Source organism: Mirounga angustirostris, unplaced genomic scaffold, assembly GCF_029215605.1.
Source record: "Mirounga angustirostris isolate CCGP_5_RB_7025 unplaced genomic scaffold, mMirAng1.0.hap1 SCAF_5, whole genome shotgun sequence".
Classification (NCBI taxonomy): domain Eukaryota; kingdom Metazoa; phylum Chordata; class Mammalia; order Carnivora; family Phocidae; genus Mirounga; species Mirounga angustirostris.
This window is the reverse complement of record NW_026991713.1, coordinates 108,997,101-109,021,348: the sequence shown is the minus strand read 5'-3', so window position 1 is coordinate 109,021,348 and position 24,248 is coordinate 108,997,101. Positions and strand designations below refer to the sequence as shown.

The window sequence follows — 24,248 nt, the reverse complement described above, 5'->3', positions numbered from 1 at the left end:
GAGCAGAGAGCCCAATGCGGGGCTCGATCCCAGGACCCTGGGATTATGACCTGAGCCGAAGGCAGACGCTTAACGACTGAGCCACCCAGGCGCCCCTACTTTTTTATTCTTAATGTAGGCATTTAGATCTGTGATTTTTCCTTTAAGTACAGCATTGACTGGGTCATTAGTATTTTCATATTTACAAATGAAAACATAGTATTTTTTTAAAAGATTTTATTTATTTATTTGACAGAGAGAGAGAGACAGCGAGAGTGGGAACACAAGTTGGGGGGACGGTGGGAGAGGGAGAAGCAGGCTCCCGATGGAGCAGGGAGCCTGATGCAGGGCTCGATCCCAGGACCTGAGCCGAAGGCAGCCGCTTAACGACTGAGCCACCCAGGGGCCCCGAAAACATAGTATTAATAGTATTTATATTTTAGTGTTTTAAAAATTTTTTTATTTAAATCCAATTTAGTTAACATATAGTGTATTATTAGTTTCAGGGGTAGAAGTTAGTGATTCATCAGTTGCATATAACACCCAGTGTTCATTACTTCAAGTGCCCTCCTTAATGCCCATCCCCCAGTTATCCGACGACCCCCACCACCCCTCCAGCAACCTTCAGTTTGTTTCCTATAGTTAAGAGTCTCTCTTTTTTTTTTAAGATTTTATTTATTTATTTGAGACAGAGAGAATGAGAGACAGAGAGCATGAGAGGGAGGAGGGTCAAAGGGAGAAGCAGACTCCCTGCCGAGCAGGGAGCCTGATGTGGGACTCGATCCAGGGACTCCAGGATCATGACCTGAGCCGAAGGCAGTCGCTTAACCAACTGAGCCACCCAGGCTCCCGGGTAAGAGTCTCTTAAGGTTTACCTCCCTCTCTGTTTTTATCTTATTTTATTTTTCCTTCCCTTCCCCTATGTTCTTCTGTTTTGTTTCTTAAATTCTGCATATGAGTGAAATCATGCGGTATTTGTCTTTTTCTCACTTATTTTGCTTAGCATAATACCCTCCAGTTCCATCCAAATAAGGTAATTTATATTACAAAAGTAATATGTCATAATTAATGATAATTTCAAAAAAGATATGCATAAAGAAGAAAACAAAAATTACCATAATCCTATTTCCCCAAGATAACCAACTACTGTTAACATATTTTTGTTTCCCTTCCTGATTTTCCAAAGTTATAAAGATTTAGAAAAAATGAAATAATACTGAACAGACTATTTGGTATGTACTATTGAGTGAGGGTAAAAGTACTACTGTCTAATATTCTGGCTCCAAAAGTCCTTTGATTCCATTTGGAACTATAATCTATTGGTCTTACTGCCTTTTACTGTCCCAAATATTACCTTTTGAAAAGACTAACAAGACAAAGTTAATTTTATTTCAGAATCCATATGCATCCCCATCTACATTTTAGTATAATTAATTATTTTGGAAAATATTTTTTGCCTATAATATGTATATAATACTATTTAAAAATTTTTTTTAATTAACATATAATGGATTATTTGTTTCAGGGGTACAGGTTTGTGATTCATCAGTCTTACACAATTCACAGCGCTCACCATAGTACATACCCTCCCCAATGTCCATCACCCAGCCACCCCATCCCTCCCACCCCCCTCCACTCCAGCAAACCTCAGTTTATTTCCTGAGATTAAGAGTCTCTTATGGTTTGTCTCTCTCACTGGTTTTGTCTTGTTTCATTTTTCCCTCCCTTCCCCTATGATCCTCTGTCTTGTTTCTCTAATTCCTCATATCAGTGAGACCATATGATACTTGTCTTTCTCTGTTTGACTTATTTCACTTAGCATAATACCCTCTAGTTCCATCCACGTCATTGCAAATGGCAAGATTTCATTTTTTTGATGGCTGCATAATATTCCATTGTATATATATACACCACATCTTCTTTATCCATTCATCTGTTGATGGACACCTAGGCTCTTTCCCTAGTTTGGCTATTGTGGACATTGCTCCTATAAACATTAGGGTGCATGTGCCCCTTTGGATCACTACATTTGTATCTTTGGGGTAAATACCCAGTAGTGCAATTGCTGGTTTGTAGGGTAGCTCTCTTTTCAACTTTTTGAGGAACTTCCATACTGTTTTCCAGAGTGGCTGCACAAGCTTGCATTCCCACCAACAGTGTAGGAGGGTGCCCCTTTCTCTGCATCCTCGCCAACATCTGCCGTTTCCAGACTTGTTAATTTTAGCCATTCTGACTGGTGTGAGGTGGTATCTCATTGAGGTTTTGATTTGGATTTCCCTGATGCCGAGCGATGTTGAGCACTTTTTCATGGGTCTGTTGGCCATTTGGATGTCTTCTTTGGAAAAATGTCTGCTCATGTCTTCTGCCCATTTCTTGATTGGATTCTTTGTCTTTTGGGTGTTGAGTTTGATGAGTTCTTTATAGATTTTGGATACTAGCCCTTTATCTGATATGTCATTTGCAAATATCTTCTCCCATTCTGTCAGTTGTCTTTTGGTTTTGTTGACTGTTTCTTTTGCTGTGCAAAAGCTTTTTATCTTGATAAGTCCCAATAGTTCATTTTTGCCATTGTTTCACTTGCCTTTGGCGATGTTTCTAGGAAGAAGTTGCTGTGGCTGAGGTCAAAGAGGTTGTTGCCTGTGTTCTCCTCAAGGATTTTATTTTTTTATTTTAATTTAATTTTATTATGTTAGTCACCATGCAATACATCATTAGTTTTTGATGTACTGATCCACGATTCATTGTTTTCATATAATACCCAGTGCTCCATACAGTACGTGCCTTCCTTAATACCCATCACCAGGTTAACCCATCCCCCCAACCCCCTCCCCTCTAAAACCCTCAGTTTGTTTCTCAGAGTCCATAGTCTCTCATGGTTCGTCCCTCCCTCCAATTTCCCTCCCTTCATTTTCCCCTTCCTTCTCCTAATGTCCTCCATGTTATTCCTTATGTTCCACAAATAAGTGAAACCCTATGATAATTTACTTTTTCTGCTTGACTTATTTCACTTAGCATAATCTCCTCCAGTCCCATCCATGTTGATGTAAAAGTTGGGTATTCATCCTTTCTGATGTCTGAGTAATATTCCTTTGTATGTATGGACCACATCTTCTTTATCCATTCATCTGTTGAAGGGCATCTCAGCTCTTTCCATAGTTTGGCTATTGTGGACATTGCTACTATGAACATTGGGGTGTGTATGGCCCTTCTTTTCGCTACATTTGTGTCTTTGGGGTAAATACCCAGGAGTGCAATTGCTGGGTCATAGGGTAGTTCCATTTTTAATTTTTTGAGGAACCTCCACACTGTTATCCAAAGTGGCTGTACCAACTTGCATTCCCACCAACAGTGTGAGAGGGTTCCCCTTTCTCCACAACCTCTCCAAAATTTGTTGTTTCTTGCCTGGTCAGTTTTTGCCATTCTAACTGGTGAAAGGTAGTCTCTCAATGTGGTTTTGACTTGAATTTCCCTGATGGCTAATGCTGATGAACATTTTTTCATGTGTCTGTTAGTCATTTGTATGTCTTCTTTCAAGAAGTGTCTGTTCATGTCTTCTGCCCATTTTTGGACTTGATTATTTGTTTTTTGGGTGTTGAGTTTGAGAAGTCCTTTATAGATCTTGGAAATCAGCCCTTTGTCTGTAGTGTCATTTGCAAATATTTTCTCCCATTCTGTGGGTTGCCTCTTTGTTTTGCTGACTGTTTCCTTGGATGTGCAGAAGCTTTTTATCTTGATGAAGTCCCAAAAGTTCATTTTTGCTTTTGTTTCACTAGCCTTTGGAGATGTATCTTGAAAGTTGCTGTGGTCAATGTCAATGGATTCCTGTCTCACATTGAGGTCTTTCATCCATTTTGAGTTTATCTTTGTGTAGGGTGTTAGAGAACAGTTAAGTTTCATTCTTCTGTATATAGCTGTCCAATTTTCCCGGCACCATTTATTGAAGAGACTGTCTTTTTTCCATTGCATGTTTTTTCCTGCTTTGTCAAAGATTATTTGACCATAGAGTTGAGGGTCCATATCTGGGCTCTCTATTCTGTTCCATTGGTCTATTTGTCTGTTTTTGTTCCAGTACCATGCTGTCTTGGTGATCACTGCTTTGTAATATAGCTTGAAATCGGGCAACGTGATGCCCCCAACTTTGTTTTTCTTTTTCAACATATCCTTGGTGATTCGGGGTCTTTTCTGATTCCATACAAATTTTAGGATTGTTTGTTCCAGCACTTTGAAAAATGTCATTGGAATTTTGATCGGGATGGCATTGAAGGTATGGATTGCTCTGGGTAGCATAGACATTTTAACAATGTTTATTCTTTTGATCCATGAGCATGGAATGTTTTTCCATCTTTTTGTGTCTTCAGATTTTTTCATGAGTGTTCTGTAGTTTCTAGAGTATAGATCCTTTACCTCTTTGGTTAGGTTTACTCCGAGGTATCATATGGTTTTTGGTTCTATTGTAAATGGAATGAATTCTTTAATTTCCTTTTCTACAGTTGCACTGTTAGTGTATAAGAAAGCAACTGATTTCTGTGCACTGATTTTGTATCCTGCTACATTACCAACTTGCTGTATGAGTTCTAGTGATTTGGGGATGGAGTCTCTTGGGTTTTCCACATAAAGTATCATGTCATCTGCGAAGAGAGAGAGCTTGACTTCTTCTTTGCCAATTTGAATATGTTTTATTGCTTTTTGTTGTCTGATTGCTGTTGCTAAGACTTCTGGTATTATGTTGAATAATAGTGGTGAGAGTGGGCATCCTCGTCATGTTCCTGATCTTAAGAGAAAGGCTCTCACCTTTTCCCCAGTGAGGATGATATTTGCTGTGGGTTTTTCATAGATGGATTTTATGAACTTGAGGAATGTTTCCTCTATCCCTATACTCTGAAGAGTCTTAATCAGGAAAGGATGCTGTATTTTGTCAAATGCTTTTTCTTCATCAATTGAGAGGAACATATGGTTCTTTTCTCCTCTTCTTAATGTGTTCTGTCACATTGATGGACTTGCAAATGTTGAATTACCCCTTGCATCCCGGGGATAAATCCCACTTGGTCGTGGTGGATGATCCTTTTAATGTATTGTTGGATACTATTAGCTAGGATTTTGCTGAGAATTTTGGAATCCATATTCATCAGGGATATTGGTCTTTTTGATGGGTCTTTGCCTGGTTTGGGGATTAAGGTAATGTTGGCCTCATGGAATGAGTCTGGAAGCTTTCCTTTTGTTTCTGTTTTTTGAAACAGCTTCAGGAGAATAGGTATTATTTCTTCTTTGAATGTTTGGTAGAATTCCCCAGGGAATCCATTAGGCTCTGCACTCTTGTTTTTTGGGGAGGTTTTTGATCACTGCTTTAATCTCCTTACTGGTTATTGGCCTCTTCAGGTTGTCATTTTCTTCCTGTTTCAGTCTTGGGAGTTTATAGGTTTCCAGGAAGGCCTCCATTTCTTCCAGGTTGTTCAATTTATTGGCATGTGGTTGTTGATAATAATATCTAATAATTGTTTCTATTTTCTTGGTGTTAGTCGTGATCTCTCCCCTTTCATTCATAATCTTAGTGATTCGGGTCCTTTCTCTTTTCTTTTGGATAAGTCTGGCCAGTGGTTTATTGATCCTATTAATTCTATCAAAGAACCAGCTTCTAATTTCATTGCTCTGATCTACTGTGTTTCTGATTTCTGTTTAATTTATCTCTGCTCTAATCTTAATTATTTCTCTTCTAATACGTGGCTTAGTCATTGTTTGTTGCTTTTTCTCTAGTTCTTTAAGATGTACAATTAGTTGGCGAATTTGAGATTTTTCTGTTTTTTTGAGTAAGGTTTGGATGGCTATGTATTTTCCTTAGGACCGCCTTTGCAGTATCCCATAGATTTTGGACCAATGTGTTTTCGTTCTCATTGGTTTCCATGAACCGTTTAAGTTCTTCTTTGATTTCTTGGTTGACCCAAACATTCTTGAGCAGAGTGGTCTTTAGCTTCCAAGTGTTTGAATCTCTGCCAATTTTTTTCTTGTGATTGAGTTCCAGTTTTAAAGCATTATGGTCTGAAAAGATGCAGGGAATAATCTCAGTCTTTTGGTATTGGTTGAGAGCTGATTTGTGACCCAGTATGTGGTCTATTCTGGAGAAAGTTCCATGCGCGCTGAAGAAGAATGAGTATTCTTTTGTTTTAGGGTGGAATGTTCTGTATATATCTATGAGTTCCATCTGGTCCAGTGTGTCATTCAAAGCTCTTGTTTCTTTGTTGATATTCTGCTTAGATGATCTGTCTATTGCTGAGGGTGGAGTATTGTGATCTCCTACAATTAGCATATTGTTACCAATATGACTCTTTTTTTTTTTTTTTTTTTTTCATTTTTTTATTCTTATGTTAATCCCCATACATTACAACATTAGTTTTAGATGAAGTGTTCCATGATTCATTGTTTGTGCATAACACCCAGTGCTCCATGCAGAATGTGCCCTCCTCAATACCCACCACCAGGCTAACCCATCCTCCCACCCCCCTCCCCTCTAGAACCCTGTTTGTTTTTCAGAGTCCATCGTCTCTCATGGTTCGTCTACCCCTCCTATTTCCCCCGCTTCATTCTTCCCCTCCCGCTACCTTCTTCTTCTTCTTTTTTTTTTTCCTTAACATATATTGCATTATTTGTTTCAGAGGTACAGATCTGAGATTCAACAGTCTTGCACAATTCACAGCGCTTACCAGAGCACATACCCTCCCCAGTGTCTATCACCCAGTCCCCCCATCCCTCCCAACCCAACCCCCACTCCAACAACACTCAGTTTGTTTCCTGCGATTAAGAATTCCTCATATCAGTGAGATCATATGATACATGTCTTTCTCTGTTTGACTTATTTCACTCAACATAATACCCTCCAGTTCCATCCACGTCGTTGCAAATGGCAAGATCTCATTCCTTTTGATGGCTGCATAATATTCCATTGTGTATATATACCACATCTTCTTTATCCATTCATCTGTCGATGGACATCTTGGCTCTTTCCACAGTTTGGCTATTGTGGACATTGCTGCTATAAACATCGGGGTGCATGTACCCCTTCGGATCCCTACTTTTGTATCTTTGGGGTAAATACCCAGTAGTGCAATTGCTGGATCATATGGTAGCTCTATTTTCAACTTTTTGAGGAACCTCCATACAGTTTTCCAGAGTGGCTGCACCAGTTTGCATTCCCACCAACAGTGTAGGAGGGTTCCCCTTTCTCCGCATCCCCGCCAACATCTGTCGTTTCCTGACTTGTTCATTTTAGCCATTCTGACTGGTGTGAGGTGGTATCTCATGGAGGTTTTGATTTGGATTTCCCTGATGCCGAGCGATATTGAGCACTTTTTCATGTGTCTGTTGGCCATTTGGATGTCTTCTTTGGAAAAATGTCTGTTCATGTCTTCTGCCCATTTCTTGATTGGATTCTTTGTTCTTTGGGTGTTGAGTTTGATGAGTTCTTTATAGATTTTGGATACTAGCCCTTTATCTGATATGTCATTTGCAAATATCTTCTCCCATTCTGTCGGTTGTCTTTTGGTTTTGTTAACTGTTTCCTTTGCTTTGCAAAAGCTTTTTATCTTGATGAAGTCCCAATAGTTCATTTTTGCCCTTGCTTCCCTTGCCTTTGGCGATGTTTCTAGGAAGAAGTTGCTTCGGCTGAGGTCAAAGAGGTTGCTGCCTGTGTTTTCCTTTAGGATTTTGATGGACTCCTGTCTCACATTGAGGTCTTTCAACCATTTGGAGTCTATTTTTGTGTGTGGTGTAAGGAAGTGGTCCAGTTTCATTCTTCTGCATGTGGCTGTCCAATTTTCCCAACACCATTTGTTGAAGAGACTGTCTTTGTTCCATTGGACATTCTTTCCTGCTTTGTCGAAGATTAGTTGACCATAGAGTTGAGGGTCCATTTCTGGGCTCTCTATTCTGTTCCATTGATCTATGTGTCTGTTTTTGTGCCAGTACCATGCTGTCTTGATGATGACAGCTTTGTAATAGAGCTTGAAGTCCGGAATTGTGATGCCACCGGCTTTGCTTTTCTTTTTCAATATTCCTCTGGCTATGCGGGGTCTTTTCTGGTTCCATACAAATTTTAGGATTATTTGTTCCATTTCTTTGAAAAAAGTGGATGGTATTTTGATGGGGATTGCATTGAATGTGTAGATTGCTCTAGGTAGCATTGACATCTTCACAATATTTGTTCTTCCAATCCATGAGCATGGAACGTTTTTCCATTTCTTTGTGTCTTCCTCCATTTCTTTCATGAGTATTTTATAGTTTTCTGAGTACAGATCCTTTGTCTCTTTGGTTAGATTTATTCCTAGGTATCTTATGGTTTTGGGTGCAATTGTAAATGGGATCGACTCCTTAATTTCTCTTTCTTCTGTCTTGTTGTTGGTGTATAGGAATGCCACTGACTTCTGTGCATTGATTTTATATCCTGCCACTTGACTGAATTCCTGTATGAGTTCTAGCAGTTTTGGGGTGGAGTCTTTTGGGTTTTCCACATAAAGTATCATATCATCTGCAAAGAGTGAGAGTTTGACTTCTTCTTTTCCAATTTGGATGCCTTTGATTTCTTTTTGTTGTCTGATTGCTGTGGCTAGGACTTCCAATACTATGTTGAATAGCAGTGGTGATAGTGGACATCCCTGCCGCGTTCCTGACCTTAGGGGGAAAGCTCTCAGTTTTTCCCCATTGAGAATAATATTTGCTGTAGGTTTTTCATAGATGGCTTTTATGATATTGAGGTATGTACCCTCTATCCCTATACTCTGAAGAGTTTTGATCAAGAAAGGATGCTGTACTTTGTCAAATGCTTTTTCTGCATCTATTGAGAGGATCATACCAATATGACTCTTTATTTTGGTTAACTGTTGGCTTATGTAGTTGGCTGTCCCATCTTGGGGGCATAGATATTTACAATTGTTAGATCTTGTTGGATAGATCCCTTAAGAGTGATATAGTGTCCTTCTGTGTCTCTAACTACAGTCTTTAGCTTAAAAGCTAATTTGCCTGATGTAAGAATTGCTACCCCAGCTTTCTTTTGAGGTCCGTTGGCATGGAAGATGGATCTCCATCCCTTCACTTTCAGTCTGGATGTGTCTTTAGGTTCAAAATGAGTCTCTTGTAGACTGCATATGGATGGGTCCTGTCTTTTTATCCAGTCTGGAACCCTGTGCCGTTTCATGGGAGCATTTAGGTTGTTCACATTGAAAGTGATTATTGAAAGATATGAATTTATTGTCATCATGTTGCCTGTGAAGTCCTTGTTTCTATAGATTGTCTCTGTAGATTTCTGTTGTAGATCACTCTTGGGGTCTTTCTCCTTTTATAGAACCCCCCTTAATATTTCTTGCAGGGCCGGCTTAGTGGTCACATATTTCAGTTTCTGCCTGTCTTGGAAGCTCTGCATCTCTCCATCCATTCTAAATGACAGTCTTGCTGGATAAAGTATTCTTGGCTGCATGTTCTTCTCATTTAGTGCCTTTCATATGTCTTGCCAGGCCTTTCTGGCTTGCCAGGTCTCTGTGGATAGGTCTGACATTATTCTGATGTTCCTCCCTCTGTATGTAAGGAATCTCTTCCCCCTAACTGCCCTTAAGATGGTTTCCTTGGTTGTAAGATTTGTCAGTTTTACTATTACATACCGGGGTGTTGGTCTGTTTTCCTTGATCTTGGGAGGGGTCCTCTCTGCCTCTAGAACACGCATGTTTGTTTCATTCTCCAGATAAGGGAAGTTCTCAACTAGAATTTGCTCAAATATATCTTCTAGTCCTCTCTCTCTCTCCACCCCCTCAGGGATCCCAATAATTCTGACATTGGAATGTTTCATGGTGGCACTTATTTCTCTGATTCTATTTTCATGGATTTTGAGTTGTTTTTCCCTGGCCTCCTCTTTTTCCTTCTTGTCTATAAATTGGTCTTCTAGATCACTAATTTGTTCTTCTGCCTCAGTTACCCTAGCTGTTAGATTATCTAGATTAGATTGGATCTCATTGATAGCATTTTTAAATTCTGCCAATTCAGCTTTCATCTCTGCCCTTAGAGACTCTATGTTGCCATTAATTGATTTCTCCATTCTAGCTATTGTCTTCACAATTGCTACCCTGAATTCCATCTCCGACATCTTGGTTATGTCTGTATCCATTTGTTAATCTATGGCAGAAGTCACAGTCTCTGAGTCTTTCCTATTTTGGGGCTTTCTCCTCCTAGTCATTCTGTTGAGGGGTGGTTGAGGGAATGTACAGAGTCCAAATTATTGATCACAACCCAAGCAAGGGACCTTAGGGTTGCTGTCCTCTTGTTCTCCCAGCCTGTCTTCTGGGGGAGGGGCCTGCCTTGCTGTTACCCAGGCAACCCTGTTTGGGCAGAGTTGCCCTACCTTCTGTGGGGGGAGTGGGGGAGGGACTCAGTGAAAACTGTTTTTTGGGGGCTTTTGTTCTCTTGCAGTTTTCCCTGGTGGCTTTCTGCACCTCTTCTAACAGTCAGAGCAGAAGAGATTGTTTCAAACCCACTGCCTCAGAGCAGAGAGATCGCAGTCTGTTCTTCAATGAGCTCTCCAGGCCACACTATCTCTGTTTCTGTCTGTGCTGGTATAAAGTGCAGCATCCTGGGTTGTGAGCCCCTCAGCTGCTCTCCCAGTCCTTGCCTCCAGGTTTGGACACATCTCTGTCCTTTGTGCTTCTAAAACCACCAGCCACCCCCCAGTTCGCACGCGGGCCCCACTCCTCCAGGTTTCAGTCCAGGGGGGCTGCCCTAAAGTCCTTTCCCCATCACTACCAGTCTGCAAATCTGTGCCCTGTCCCCAGTGCAGGAGGCTATGGCTCACTGGTGGTGCAGGATCCCCATGGTTCCCTCCCCCTTCTGTTTAACTTCGGATATGTGCCTGGCGAATCACGGCTCCCTGCTTCATACCTGGAAACCAACTGCTTGCAATATTCTGTTTGTAGAGATCCAGATGTATCTTCTTACATCTCAGCCTGATTTCATGGGTGTTCAGAGTGGTCTGGTAGATATCCAGCTCAATTCCGGTGACCAGTTGGAATAGCTTTCCCTAATCCTCCACCATCTTTTTTCTCCCACCATTCTCTCCTCAAGGATTTTGATGGGTGCCTGTCTCACATTTAGGCCTTTCATCCATTTTGTATCTATTTTTGTGTGTGGTGTAAGGAAATGGTCCAGTTTCATTCTTCTGCATGTGGCTGTGCAATTTTCCCAATGCCATTTGTTGCAGAGACTGTCTTTTCTCCATTTCCTGCTTTGTCAAAGATTAGTTGACCATAGAGTTGAGGGTCTATTTCTGGGCTCTCTATTCTGTTCCATTGATCTATGTGTCTGTTTTTGTGCCAGTACCATACTGTCTTGATGACGACAGCTTTGTAATAGAGCTGGAAGTCCAGAATTGTGATGCCGCCAGCTTTGCTTTTCTTTTTCAACATTCCTCTGGCCATTCAGGGTCTTTTCTGATTCCATACAAATTTTAGGATTATTTGATCCATTTCTTCCAAAAAAGTGGATGGTATTTTGATAGGGATTGCATTAAATGTGTAGATTGATCTAGGTAGCATAGACATTTTCACAATATTTGTTCTTCTATCCATGAGCATGGAACCTTTTTCCATTTCTTTGTGTCTTCCTCAATTTCTTTCATGAGTATTCTATAGTTTTCTGAGTACAGATCCTTTTCCTCTTCAGTTAGATTTATTCCTAGGTATTTTATGGTTGTGGGTGTAATTGTAAATGGGATCAACTTTTATTTTTTGACTTTTGGAAAATAGTGTTTATTGTTTCTTACCTGATTGTAAACATATTATTATTTTTTAAAGATTTATTTATTCTGAGAGAGAGAATGCATGAGCGAGAGGAGGGACAGAGGGAAGGGGAGAGAGAATCTTAAGCAGACTCACCACTAAGCACAGAGTCTGAATTGGGGGCTGGATCTCAAAACCCTGAGATCATGTCCCGAGCTGAAACCGAGAGTTGGATTCTTAACTGATTAAGCCACCCAGGAGCCATTTATTGTAAACATATTATTGTTGAACATTTGAAATTGAGGAAAGTATATAGGAAAACAAGTTACCTGTAGTCTCAATCTAGTATAAATGCACCATTAACATTTTAGAAAATGTTTTCTAGCATGCTGTGAATGTGTATATACACACAAACACATATATATACATATACACATTTATACACACACATATATATGCACACACATGCTGTGTATGTCTGTATATGCACATTCATTTATATGTACATTGATATATATCTTTTCTAATTTTTTATTGTGGCAAAATACACATACTGTACAACTTAACTATATTAACCATTTTTATGTGTACAGTTCAGTGGTATTAAATACATTAATATTGTGCAATGATCACCTCTGTCCATCTCAGAACTCTTTTCATCTTGCAAAACTGAAACTATATGCATTAAACAATAACTCTTTATGACCCCCAGCCCCTGGTAACTACCATTCTACTCTGTGTTACTATGAGTTTGGTGGTCTTTCTTTCTTTCTTCCTTTCTTCCTTTCTTTCTTCTTATCCACATGTAAGTGAGATCATGCAATATTTGTCTTTTCGTGTCAGCTTATTTCACTTAGCATAAGGTCTTCCAGATTCACCCATGTTGTCACAAACGGCAGGACTTCCTTATTTTATTATGGCTGAATAATATCACAGTGTGTGTGTGTATTACGATTTCTTTATCCAGTCATCCATCCATGGGCACTTAGGTTGTTTCCATATCTTGGTTATTGTGAATAATGCTGCAGTGAATATAGGAGCGCAGGTATTTCTTTGAGATACTAATTTGTTTCCTTTGGATATATATCTGGAAGTGGGATCACTAGATTATATGGTAGTTCTGTTTTTAAATTTTTGAAGAGTCTTCATACTGTTTTCCATAGCTGCTGGACCAATTTCCCTTCCCACCAATGGTACACAGGATTCCCTTTTCTCCAAATCTTTGTCAACAATTGTTTTTTCTTATCTTTTTGGTAATAGCCATTCTAACACGTGTAAGGTAGTATTTCACTGTGATTTTGATTTGATTTGATTTACATTTCCCTGATGATTAGTGATGTTGAGCACCTTTTCATGTACCTGTTGGCCATTTGTATGTCTTCCTTTGAAAAAAATGTCTTTTGCCCATTTTTCTTTTTCTTTTCTTTTTTTTTACCATCGAGTTGTATTAGTTCCTTATATATTTTGGATATTAACCCCTTATCAAATATATGCTTTGCAAATATTTTCTCTCTCTATAGTTTGCCCTTTTCATGTCCTTTTTCTTTGACTATGCAGTAACTTTTTAGTTTGATATAGTCTCATTTATTTTTGCTTTTGTTAATAAGCCTTTGCTTTTGATGTCATGTCCAAGAAACCATTGCCAAATCCAGTGTCCTGAAGTTTTTATTCTGTTTCTTCTAGATGTATAATAGGTTTAGATCTTATATGTAGGTCATGGATTTATTCTGAGTTAATTTTGTACATGGTGTAAGTGGTGTAAGGGTCCAATTTTGTTTTATTTGTTTGCATGTGGATATCCAGTTTCCCCAGTGGTATTTGTTGAAGAGATTGTTCTTTCCTCATTGTGTTGTCTTGGTACTCTTGCCAAGAATTATTTTGCTATATATGCAAAGGTTTATTTCTGGTCTCTCAGCTTTGTTCTGTTGGTCTCTTTATATTTTAAATTTTTTATTTTATTTTTATTGAAGTGTAGTTGACACAATGTTACATTTGTGTCAGGTTATTTTTTAATTTTTGAAAATCGAGATATAATTGAACTGTGGTATAATAAAACTTTATCAGTTTTATGTGTAGGTATGTATATTTTGTTTATGTAGCGTATTACATTGTTTCATGTTATTGCAAACAGTGAGCCAGGCTTGTGTTCCAGACATAAATCCTTTTTGGTTTTACTGTGTGACCCTTTTAATGTGTACTTTTTTTTTTTAAGTACACTTCACACCCAGCATAGAGTCCAGCACTGGGCTTGAACTCATGATCATAAGACCAAGACCTGAGCTGAACACTTAACCAACTGAGCCACCAGGTGTCCCTTAATGTGCTTTTAAATTCTTTGTGCTAGTATTTTGTAGGATTTTTGCATCCTTTTTTTCTATCATTATTAATCAGGGATATTGTCTGTAGTTTTCTTGTGTTTTCGTGTAGTTTTGATATCACACTAATGCTGGCCTTATGGAGTTGGTTTGGGAATTTCCTCCTTTCTGATTCTTTGGAAGAGTTTGAGAAAGGTTGGTGTTAATTCTTTTTTAAGTGATAGAATTCTCTAGTGAAGCCATCTGGTTCTGGGCTTTTCACTTTGGGGAGGTTTTTGATTACTGCTTTAATCTCACTAGTTACAGGTCTGTTCAGATTTTTCTATATTTTATTTTTTCGTGGATTGGCCTTGATCGATTGTATGTTTCTAGGAATTTATCCATTTCTTCTATGTTATCCAATAGTCTTTTATGATCTTTTGTCTTTGAGTGGAGTGGACATCATTATAATATCTCTTCTCTCATATCTAATTTTAGCTATTTGAATATTCTTTTTTTTCATACTTAATATAGCCAAGTCCTGTTCACTTTTGTTAATCTTTTCAAAAACTACTCTTGGTATAATTGATTTTTTTCTGTTCTCTATTTCATTTATCTCTGCTCTAATATTTATTATCTCCTTTCTTCTGCAAAACCTGGGTTAAAAATTTTTTGTTGTTCCTTTAGGTGAAAGGTTAGATTGTTCTTTTGTGATTTTTAAATGTAAACATTTACCACCATAAACTTTTTGTACTGATTTTGCTGAATCCCATAGTATTTTGGTTTTTGTTTTCATTTACCTTCAGATATTTTCTAAATTCCATTATGATTTTTTCTTTGATCTATGGATTGTTGAAGAGTGTGTTAATTTTTACATATTTGTGGATTTTTTTTTGTTTTCTTTCTGATATTGATTTCTAGTTTTACACCATTGTGTTTGAAAAAATGCTTTGTGTGATTTTGATCTTAAATTTGTTAAAACTTATTTTGTGTCCTAACAGGTAGTCTATCTTGGAGAATGTTCTATGTATGCTTGAGAAGAACATGTGTTTTGCTGTTGTTGGGTGGGGTATTCTGTATGTTTGTTATGTCTATTTTACAGTATTGTTTAGTCTCTCTTTCTCTCTCTCTCTTCCCCTCCCCTTTTCTCCCTTGATTATTTTGGAAGTCTTGTCTTCTAGTTTGCTGATTCTTTCTTCTACCTGGTTAAGTCTGTTGTTGAGTTCCTGTAATGGATTTTTTTCCAATTCAATTATCATATTCTATAGTTCCAGAATTTCTGTGTGGTTTTTCTTCATAGTTTTTTTTTCTCAATATTCTCATGCTCATGTATTGATTTCCTTTATTGTCTTTTTGTGCTCTCTTTTAGCTCATTAAATATCCTTATGATGACAATTTTGAATTCTTTGGCAATTTGTATATTTCTGCTTCTTTAGTTTCTGGAGATTTAATTTTAAATGTGCCATGGTTTCCCTTTCCCTTGTATGTCTTGTTACTTTTTGTTGTTCAGATCTGGCATCTGAAGCATCAACGAACTCTTCTAGATTTTGTGGTCTGATTTCCTATAGGGAGGACTTTCTCCATTCAGTCTGCCTGGATTCTGGAGACCTCTTCAGTCTTTTTTGAGTAAGTGTTTCTCTGGGCTTGTGCATGTAATCTATTAGAAGAGGCTTGTAGGTTTCTACTCAGGTACTCCCCCCTAGTGCCTCCCTGGTGCTATAAATTTCAGTATGGGCGCTCCACCCTGTGTCTGTTTTTGGTACTGCAAACCCTAGTGCATCGTGTATTCTAGTCTTAGTTCTCAGAGATTCTCAATCTGGCATCCTATTGTTGTCAGTACTTGGATAGAGGCAAGAGGGAAACTGGCTGCTTGGATAACCCCTTGCCCCAAATGTCAGAATATTGGATTCCATCCCCAAGGGGAAAACAAGAGTTGAGGATTTCTTCCCAATTGTGCTGCCATGTGAGAATAAGGAGAGGATCTGGCAAGTTAATGTTGAGAGTATCAAATCTTTTTTAGTGGACTTTGATGTGGTTGGTTGTCTTTGCCTAAGATACAGGAAACTTTTAACTGGTTTTGGGATTTCTCAGAGGCATTTGGTTTGTTTGATGTTAAATTCCTATTTTTCCAGGGGAAGGAGGGTTTCAGGCTTCATATTCACCGTCTTGCTGATAAAATCCTGTTTCTTTAATGTGGAAGAGCATTAGAAACCAATATGTGATAGTTAATTGTGTCCAGTGATCCTGGGACAAATGCTTTTATGCCATTTCAGCAGACAGAACTAGGAAATGTATGTAGGTATGCACACATATACATATACACAGTTCATATACTTATATTCCTATTTACAAATAAAGTGCATATATACATGAATGGACATACTTAGAAATCTGGAGTTCTCGGGGTGCCTGGGTGGCTCAGTCAGTTAAGCGGCTGCCTTCAGCTCAGGTCATGATTCCAGGGTCCTGGGATCAAGCCCCGCATCAGGCTCCATGCTCAGTGGGAAGCCTGCTTCTCCCTCTCCCACTCCCCCTACTTGTGTTCCCTCTCTTGTTGTCTCTCTCTCTCAACTAAATAAAATCTTAAAAAAAAAAAAAAAAAGAAAGAAATCTGGAGTTGTCACAGACACCTGTAATACCAGTCTCTGAACTCAGGGCTTATTCTTACCTTCCTTCATTTCATATGTATATGTCCTTCTTTCCACAGTTAGAATTCTAACTCTTAACATCAGTACATTTACTCTTTTGTTCAATCTTATAATACTTCCAAGATTATTTAAGAATTTCTTCTCCTGTATCACTACAAAAACAAACCTACTAAAAAGATTTTGTGATTTCTTTTGAACTACCTGCCCCCCTCACCCTTAGCAGCATTCTTGTCCAAGACTGAGTATAAGGTATATGTTAAATTCTATATTGATGAGTTACTTGGATTAGTTCTTTTTTCTTTTTCCTTTGCTAGTTTCACCTGTTTAAGTTTGAAAACAAAAACTTTAACTTGAAAAGATATATATACCCCCTTGTTCATCGCAGCATTATTTATAATAGCTAAGATATGAAAGCAATCCAAGTGTACATCACTAGATGAATAGATAAAGAAGATGTGATATATATACACACACACAATGAAATATTATTCAGCTATAAAAAGAAGGAGATCTTGTCATTTGTGACAACATGGATAGACTTAGAGCGTTTTATGCTAAGGGAAATAAGTTAGAGAAAGTCAAATATATGATTTCACTTATATGTGGAATCTAGAGAAATGAACAAACAAAAAAACAAAACAAAACAAAACAAATGAACAAACAAAAAATTAGTAACAGAGCCATAAATATGGAGAATAAACTGGAGAGTTTGGTTGTTGGAGAGGATGGGTGTGGGCAAAAAGGAATAAAGAGGAGTGGGAGGTTCAGGCTTTAAATGTAATGAATAAGTCAGAGGGATGAAAGTTACAGCATAGGGAATATAGTCAATGGTATTGTAATAGCGTTGTATGGTGACAGATGGTAGCTACACTTGTGGTTTGTAATGTATAAAGTTGTCAGATCACTATATTGTACACCTGAAACTAATGTAACATTGTGTGTCAATTATACTTCAATAACAAACAGAAAGTAACACTAAAAGATATTTTTTGGAGAGAGAAAATGACCCAGAGGGAAGGTCTGAGAAACAAGTAGAAAGAGCAACCAACATGATAAATGTAGTAAACACTGAATAAGTGTATATATATGTATGTAATATAAATATATATTAATAATTTAAATCTTATGGATAAGAAAATGAAATAGAACAAAATGCATGGTAATTATGTACATTAGGAAAGAACTTAGATTTGGAATTAACTGCAATTATAGTATAATCTAAGGTCCTTGTATTGTTTGGGAGAATAGTAAAGACTTTAATAAGTTAGGTATTCCTGTTAAAAATTTCTTTTTTTATAATATAAGTAGTATGTAGAATTTTTACTCTAGTAGAGGAAAATTGAATGACAAAAAAAAAATCCAAAAGATTCTAAAAAAGTAGAGGAAAAAAATAAGGAAGTTGATCCACAAGTAAGAGAGTAGAAATAAATCTAAATATATCAGTAAATATACCAATTAAATGTACCAATTAAGAGAGAAAAATTGATGAAAAATAAATTTAAACTATATGTTTACTAGAGACATATTAAAGCATAAAAATACAGAAAGGTTGAAAGTAAAATATTAAAGAATAGAATACCTAGGGAAAAATTTAAGGATGTGAAGGATGTGAAATATCTGTACACTAAGAACTATAAGACATTGATGAAAGAAATTGAAGAAGATACAAATAAATGGAAATATACTTAGTGTTCATGGATCAGAAGAATAATATTAAAATATCAATGCTATCTAAAGTGATCTGTAAATTCAGTGCAGCCTGCATTAAGATTCCAATGATATATATATATATATAGTGGAGAAAGGATGGTCTCTTCAATAAATGGTTTTGGGAAAACTGGACCCCTATCTTACCTTATGCATAAAAATCAACTCAATATGGGTTAAAGACTTGAATATAGACCTGAAACCATAAAACTACTAGATGAAAACTTGGGGGTAAGCTTCTTGAGGTCAGTCTTGGCAATGATTCTTTTGCATGTGATATCAAAAGCAATGGCAACAAAACAAAAATAAATAAATGAGACTACATCAAACTAAAAAGCTTCTACACAGTAAAGGAAGCCATCAACAAAATGAAAAGACAACCTACAGAATGGGTGAAAATGTCTGTAAAGCTTATGTCTGATAAGGGGTTACTATCCAAAATATATACAGAACTTACATGATTCCCTGGGGGGAGACCCAAACAATCCAAGTAAAAAATGGGCAGAGGACATTTTTTTCCAAAGAAGACATTCAAATGGCCAACATGTACATGGAAAGTGTTCAGTGTCACCAATCATTAGGGAAAGGCAAATCAAAACCACAATGAGATATCACCTCATACTTGTTAGAATGACTATCATCAAAAAGACAAGAGAACACATGCTTGCAAGAATGTGGAGAAATGGCAACCCTTGTGTACTACTGGTGGTAATGTAAATTTCCACTATGGGGAAAAAAATGTGGAATTTCTCAAAAATCTAAAAATGTAACTACAGTATGATCCAGAAATTTCGCTTCTGGGTGTATATCAGAAGGAAATGAAATCATTGTCTTGAAGAGATATGCACCCCCATGGTTATTGCAGCATTATTCACAATGTGGTAAAAGACAAAGGGGCGCCTGGGTGGCTCAGTCAGTTAAGCGTCTGCCTTTGGCTTGGGTCATGATCCCGGAGTCCTGGGATTGAGTCCTGTGTCGGGCTCCCTGCCCAGCAGGTAGTCTGCTTCTCCCTGTCCCTTTACCCCTCCTCCCTGCTTGTGCTCCCTCTCTTTTACTCTCTCTCAAATAAATAAATAATATCTTTTTTTAAAAAAAGCCCAAGGCATGGAAGCAACTTAAGTGTCCCTCAATCAATGAATGGATAAAGAAAATGTGATATCTCTATATATAATGGAATATTATTCTTCCATAAAGAAGGGAATCCTGCCAAATGCAGCAATATGGATGGACCTTGAGCGCATTATGCTAAGTGAAATAAGTCAGACAAGGAAAAACGATGTATGATCTGACTTATATGTGGAATCTAAAAAAACTTAATTCACAGAAACATAGAACAGATTGGTGGTAGCCAGAGGTGGCAGCGGGGTGGTGGTGTTTGGTGGTGGTGGTGAGAGGTGGGAGAAATAGATGATGATGATCAAAAGGTACAAGAAGTTCTGGGGTATAATGCACTGCATGGTGACTACAAAATATATAATAAAAACAAAAAATAAAGGAAAGTAAAATGATAAACAAATATATGGTAACTTAAAGCTAGCATAGTTTATTATTGTTAGACAAATTAGAAGTTAAGGCAAATAAAATTAGAGATGAGTCTTCATACAATGATCAAAGCTTTGGTTCACCAGGAATATATAATAGTTCTTAGGCTGATCTCAATAATAATACAACACGAGGGGGGTAAGGTGTTGTCCAGCAAGATGTGGTATATGTGTTGAACCAACTGTGGTGCTATGTTCCCAGTTACTAGAGTTACACAGATCCAGGAATCAAAGTAGATTTGGCTCCTCTTCTCATCACTCCCAATGATCCACTTTGGGAATATTTATTTCCAGTCCCTGCAAGTCTAGGTACTGCGGGATTGGAGGCTGTGATCCTACAGGGGTGGAATTGTTACTAGAGGTACAATAATAGTTCCACTGAACCTCAAACAACTGTCTCATCCAAGTTCAGAAATTCATGCTAGCTTCTAACTGAAGTACATCGTGTGTTTTTGACTGGCAGACTGAAATTGCTGCAGTTAATATTCCCAGAATTGATGAGTAAGTATCCTTTGTGGACATATATGAAGTATATTCACACATGCTCTAAAATGGTCCCTCATGAGATTGAGACTCAGTTGCTCCTAGTAAAAACTCATGTTTATGGTCTATACACACCATTCTTTGTTTGATTTCTCCACTCTCTCCCCATATTTTTTGGGATTACCTTACAAACTACTTCACATGATTCTTGTCTCAATATCTGCTTTTGGTGGAACCCAAACCCAGATAATTCCCCAACTTCTTATAAGAGGCTAACATATTCTTGTACCTAAAGCTTATATAGACATTTAGATAAAGATAAATTAGAGTGCAATTTTACTTGTAAACAGGTGTAAAAATCCTAAGCAAAACATCATTAGTTGAATCCAATAATTATGCTTTTTAGATGAATTGACCATTTGGTTATTATGAAATAGTATTTCATATGTCTATGATAATATTTCTCATTCTGTAGTCTGCTTTGTCTGATAGTGATACAGTTACTCTTACAATTAGTGCTGTCATGCTATTTCTTCTACTTAACATATTTATATCTTTCTATTTAAAATGTGTTTCTTATAGACAAACTGTTTTTTTTAATTTTCAGTCTGATGATATCTGCCTTTAATTGGACTGTTTTGACCATATGCATTTAGTGTATTAATAACATGTTTGGGTGTAAGACTGCCATTTTGCTTTTTTTTATTTTTTGGTATTGATCCTCTGTCATGCCCTGCCTTTATTTTTTTATTTTTAATTTTTTAAAATATTTATTTATTTATTTATTTGAGGGGGGGAAGGGCAGAGGGAGAGGGAAAGAGAGAAAATCTCAAGCAAACTCCCCATTGAATGTGGAGCCTGATTCAGGGCTCTATCTTACACCCTGAGATCATGACCTGAGCCAAAATCAAGAGTCGGACACTTAACTGACTGAGCCACCCAGGTGCCCCACCCTGCCTTAATTTAGATTGAATAATTTTTTTGTGTATCATTTTATCTCCGCTACTGGTTTATTATCTATAATCTCATTTTATTTCAAAAAGGTTTTTAATATTTTAGAAATCAGCAGAAAGTTTTTTGCCAGATAGTTTTGTGGTAACATGAAAATAACAATTACTGTAGTGGAATAAAAATATTATTTCTTTTTATCTACTAAAATCTCATTATTCTAAAACATTAAATTTCATTTTATGACAATCTCATTTTAAACAGTCCTTAAATACCAAGAATATACAAAAATCTCTCCCAACTTAAATGACTAAAGAAGTATGACTAAATTATTCTTAATTAGTTCAGATTCATTATACTTTAACAGCTACTGTGGAAAATAGTATGGAGGTTCCTCAAAAAATTAAAAATAGAACTACCATATGATCTAATAATTCCACTACCAAATATTTACCCAAAGAAAATGAAAATATTAAGTTGAAAAGATATGAAACTAGAGGTACAATAATAGTTTATTGCAACATTATTTACAATACCCAAGATATGGAAGCAGCCCAAGAGTCCATTGATAGATGAATTGATAATGGTGATGTGGTGTGTGTGTGTGTGTCTCACACACACACACACACACACATATGTATAATGGAATATTACTCAGTTATGAAAAAGAATGAAATCTTGCCATTGTGGCAACATGCATGGACCTAGAAGATATTATGTTAAGTAAAATAAGTCAGAAAAAGACAAATACTGTATGATTTCACTTATATGTGGAAACTAAAAAACCAAATGAATAAACAAAAAGCAGAATCAGATCTATAAATACAGAGAAGAAACTGATGATTGCCAGAGAGCAGAAGGTAGCCGATAGGCAAAATGGGTGAAGGGGAATAGGAGATACAGGCTTCCAACTATGGAATGAATAAATTATGGGAATGAAAGGTGTAGTGTGGGGAATATAACCAATGGCATTGGCATAGCATTGGATGGTGATAGATGGTAGCTATACTTGCATAGCATAAGTTACAGAGTTGTTGAATCCCTTCACTGTGTTGTATACTTGATACTAATGTAATATTGTGTGTCAAATATATTGAAATAAAAAAAAAGGAAGTAACTATGTAGTTAAATAAAAAATACAAAAAATAATGTATTTTTGGTTTTTGAATACTTTTTTCAATACAATATAAAGCATAAAACATAAGTAATTATAAGTCTATGTTAATGAGCACACAATGTATAAAGTTCTAATTTATGACAGAAAGGGAGGATGAAACTGTATAGGAACAGAGATGTGTCATTTTGAAGTTAAATTAGCAGCAATTCAAACTATACTATCAAAGGTTCATGATATTCATTGTAACCCTAAGGTAACTACTAATAAATAATTTAAAAATATATAAAAAGGGAAATGAGAAAGGAATCAAAAGAGTATGCTACAAAAAGTTAAACCAAACAAAAGGAATTAATAGAGGAAATGAGTTTTTTTTTTTTTTTTTTTTTTAAGATTTTATTTATTTATTTGAGAGAGAGAGAATGAGAGACAGAGAGCATGAGAGGGAGGAGGGTCAGAGGGAGAAGCAGACCCCCTGCTGAGCAGGGAGCCCGATGCGGGACTCGATCCCGGGACTCCAGGATCATGACCTGAGCTGAAGGCAGTTGCTTAACCAACTGAGCCCCACCCAGGCGCCCGAGGAAATGAGTTTTTATTTTATTTCATTTTTTTATTTTTTTAAAGATTTTATTTATTTATTTGAGAGAGAGAGAATGAAAGACAGAGAGCATGAGAGGGGGGAGGGTCAGAGGGAGAAGCAGACTCCCTGCCGAGCAGGGAGCCCGATGCGGGACTCCATCCCGGGACTCCAGGATCATGACCTGAGCTGAAGGCAGTCGCTTAACCAACTGAGCCACCCAGGCACCCGAGGAAATGAGTTTTTAAAATAGTTTTAAATAGTTTTAATAGTTTTAAAATAGTATGATCTATAGAAAAATAACAAATTGGCAGAAATAAATCATTCCAGGGAGGTAGTTACATTAAATATAGGGTAAGGTGAGCCTGGGTGGCTCAGTCAGTTAAGTGTCTGCCTTCAGCTCAGGTCATGATCCCAGGGTCCTGGAGCCCCACATCAGGCTCCCTGCTCAGCAGGGAGTCTGCTTCTCCCTCTCTCTCTGCCCTTCCCCCACACTCATGCTCTCTCTTAAATAAATAAATCAAATCTTTAAAAATAAATAAATATAGATTAAATTATATATATTAATATAATATAAATTAAATAAATATAGATTAAATTCTTCAATCAAAACCAGAGACTGGCATTTCTAAATTTAGTTTGTTTGAGGAATCTCCATACTGTTTTCCACAACAGTTGCATCAGCTTACATTCCCACCAACAGTATACAAGAGTTCCCTTTTCTCTACATCCTTGCCTACATTTGTAGTTACTTATCTTTTTGGTACTAGCCATTCTGATAGCTGAGGTGATATGTCATTGTGCTTTTGATTTGCATTTCCCTGATAATGTTGAGCATCTTTACATGTATCTATTGGCTATCTATATGTCTTCTTTGGAAAAATGTCTCTTCAAGTCCTCTGCCCATTTTTTAATTGGATTGTGTTTTTATTTCTTTTCTTTTTTTGGTTTTGAGTTATGTAGTTCTTTGTATATTTTGGATGTTAGCCCCTTATGAGATACATCATTTGCAAATATCTTCTCGCATTCAGTATATTGCTTTTTTGTTTTGTTGGTGGTTCATTTACTATGCAAAAGCTTTTTATTTTGATGTAATCCTAATGGTTTATTTTGCTTTTGTTTCTCTTTCCTTAGGAGACCTAGCCAGAAAAAAGTTGCTATGGTCAGTGTGAAAAAAAAAAAAATAGTGTCTGTGTGCTCTTCTAGGATTTTT

General features: G+C 37.1%; 1 protein-coding gene across 1 annotated transcript in view; it reads left to right on the top strand.

Moving 5' to 3' along the window:
- CCDC7 (coiled-coil domain containing 7) overlaps positions 1-24,248 on the top strand; it is a 177,009-nt gene that overhangs the window by 17,751 nt on the left and 135,010 nt on the right. The gene's annotated exons all lie outside the window — the stretch shown is intronic.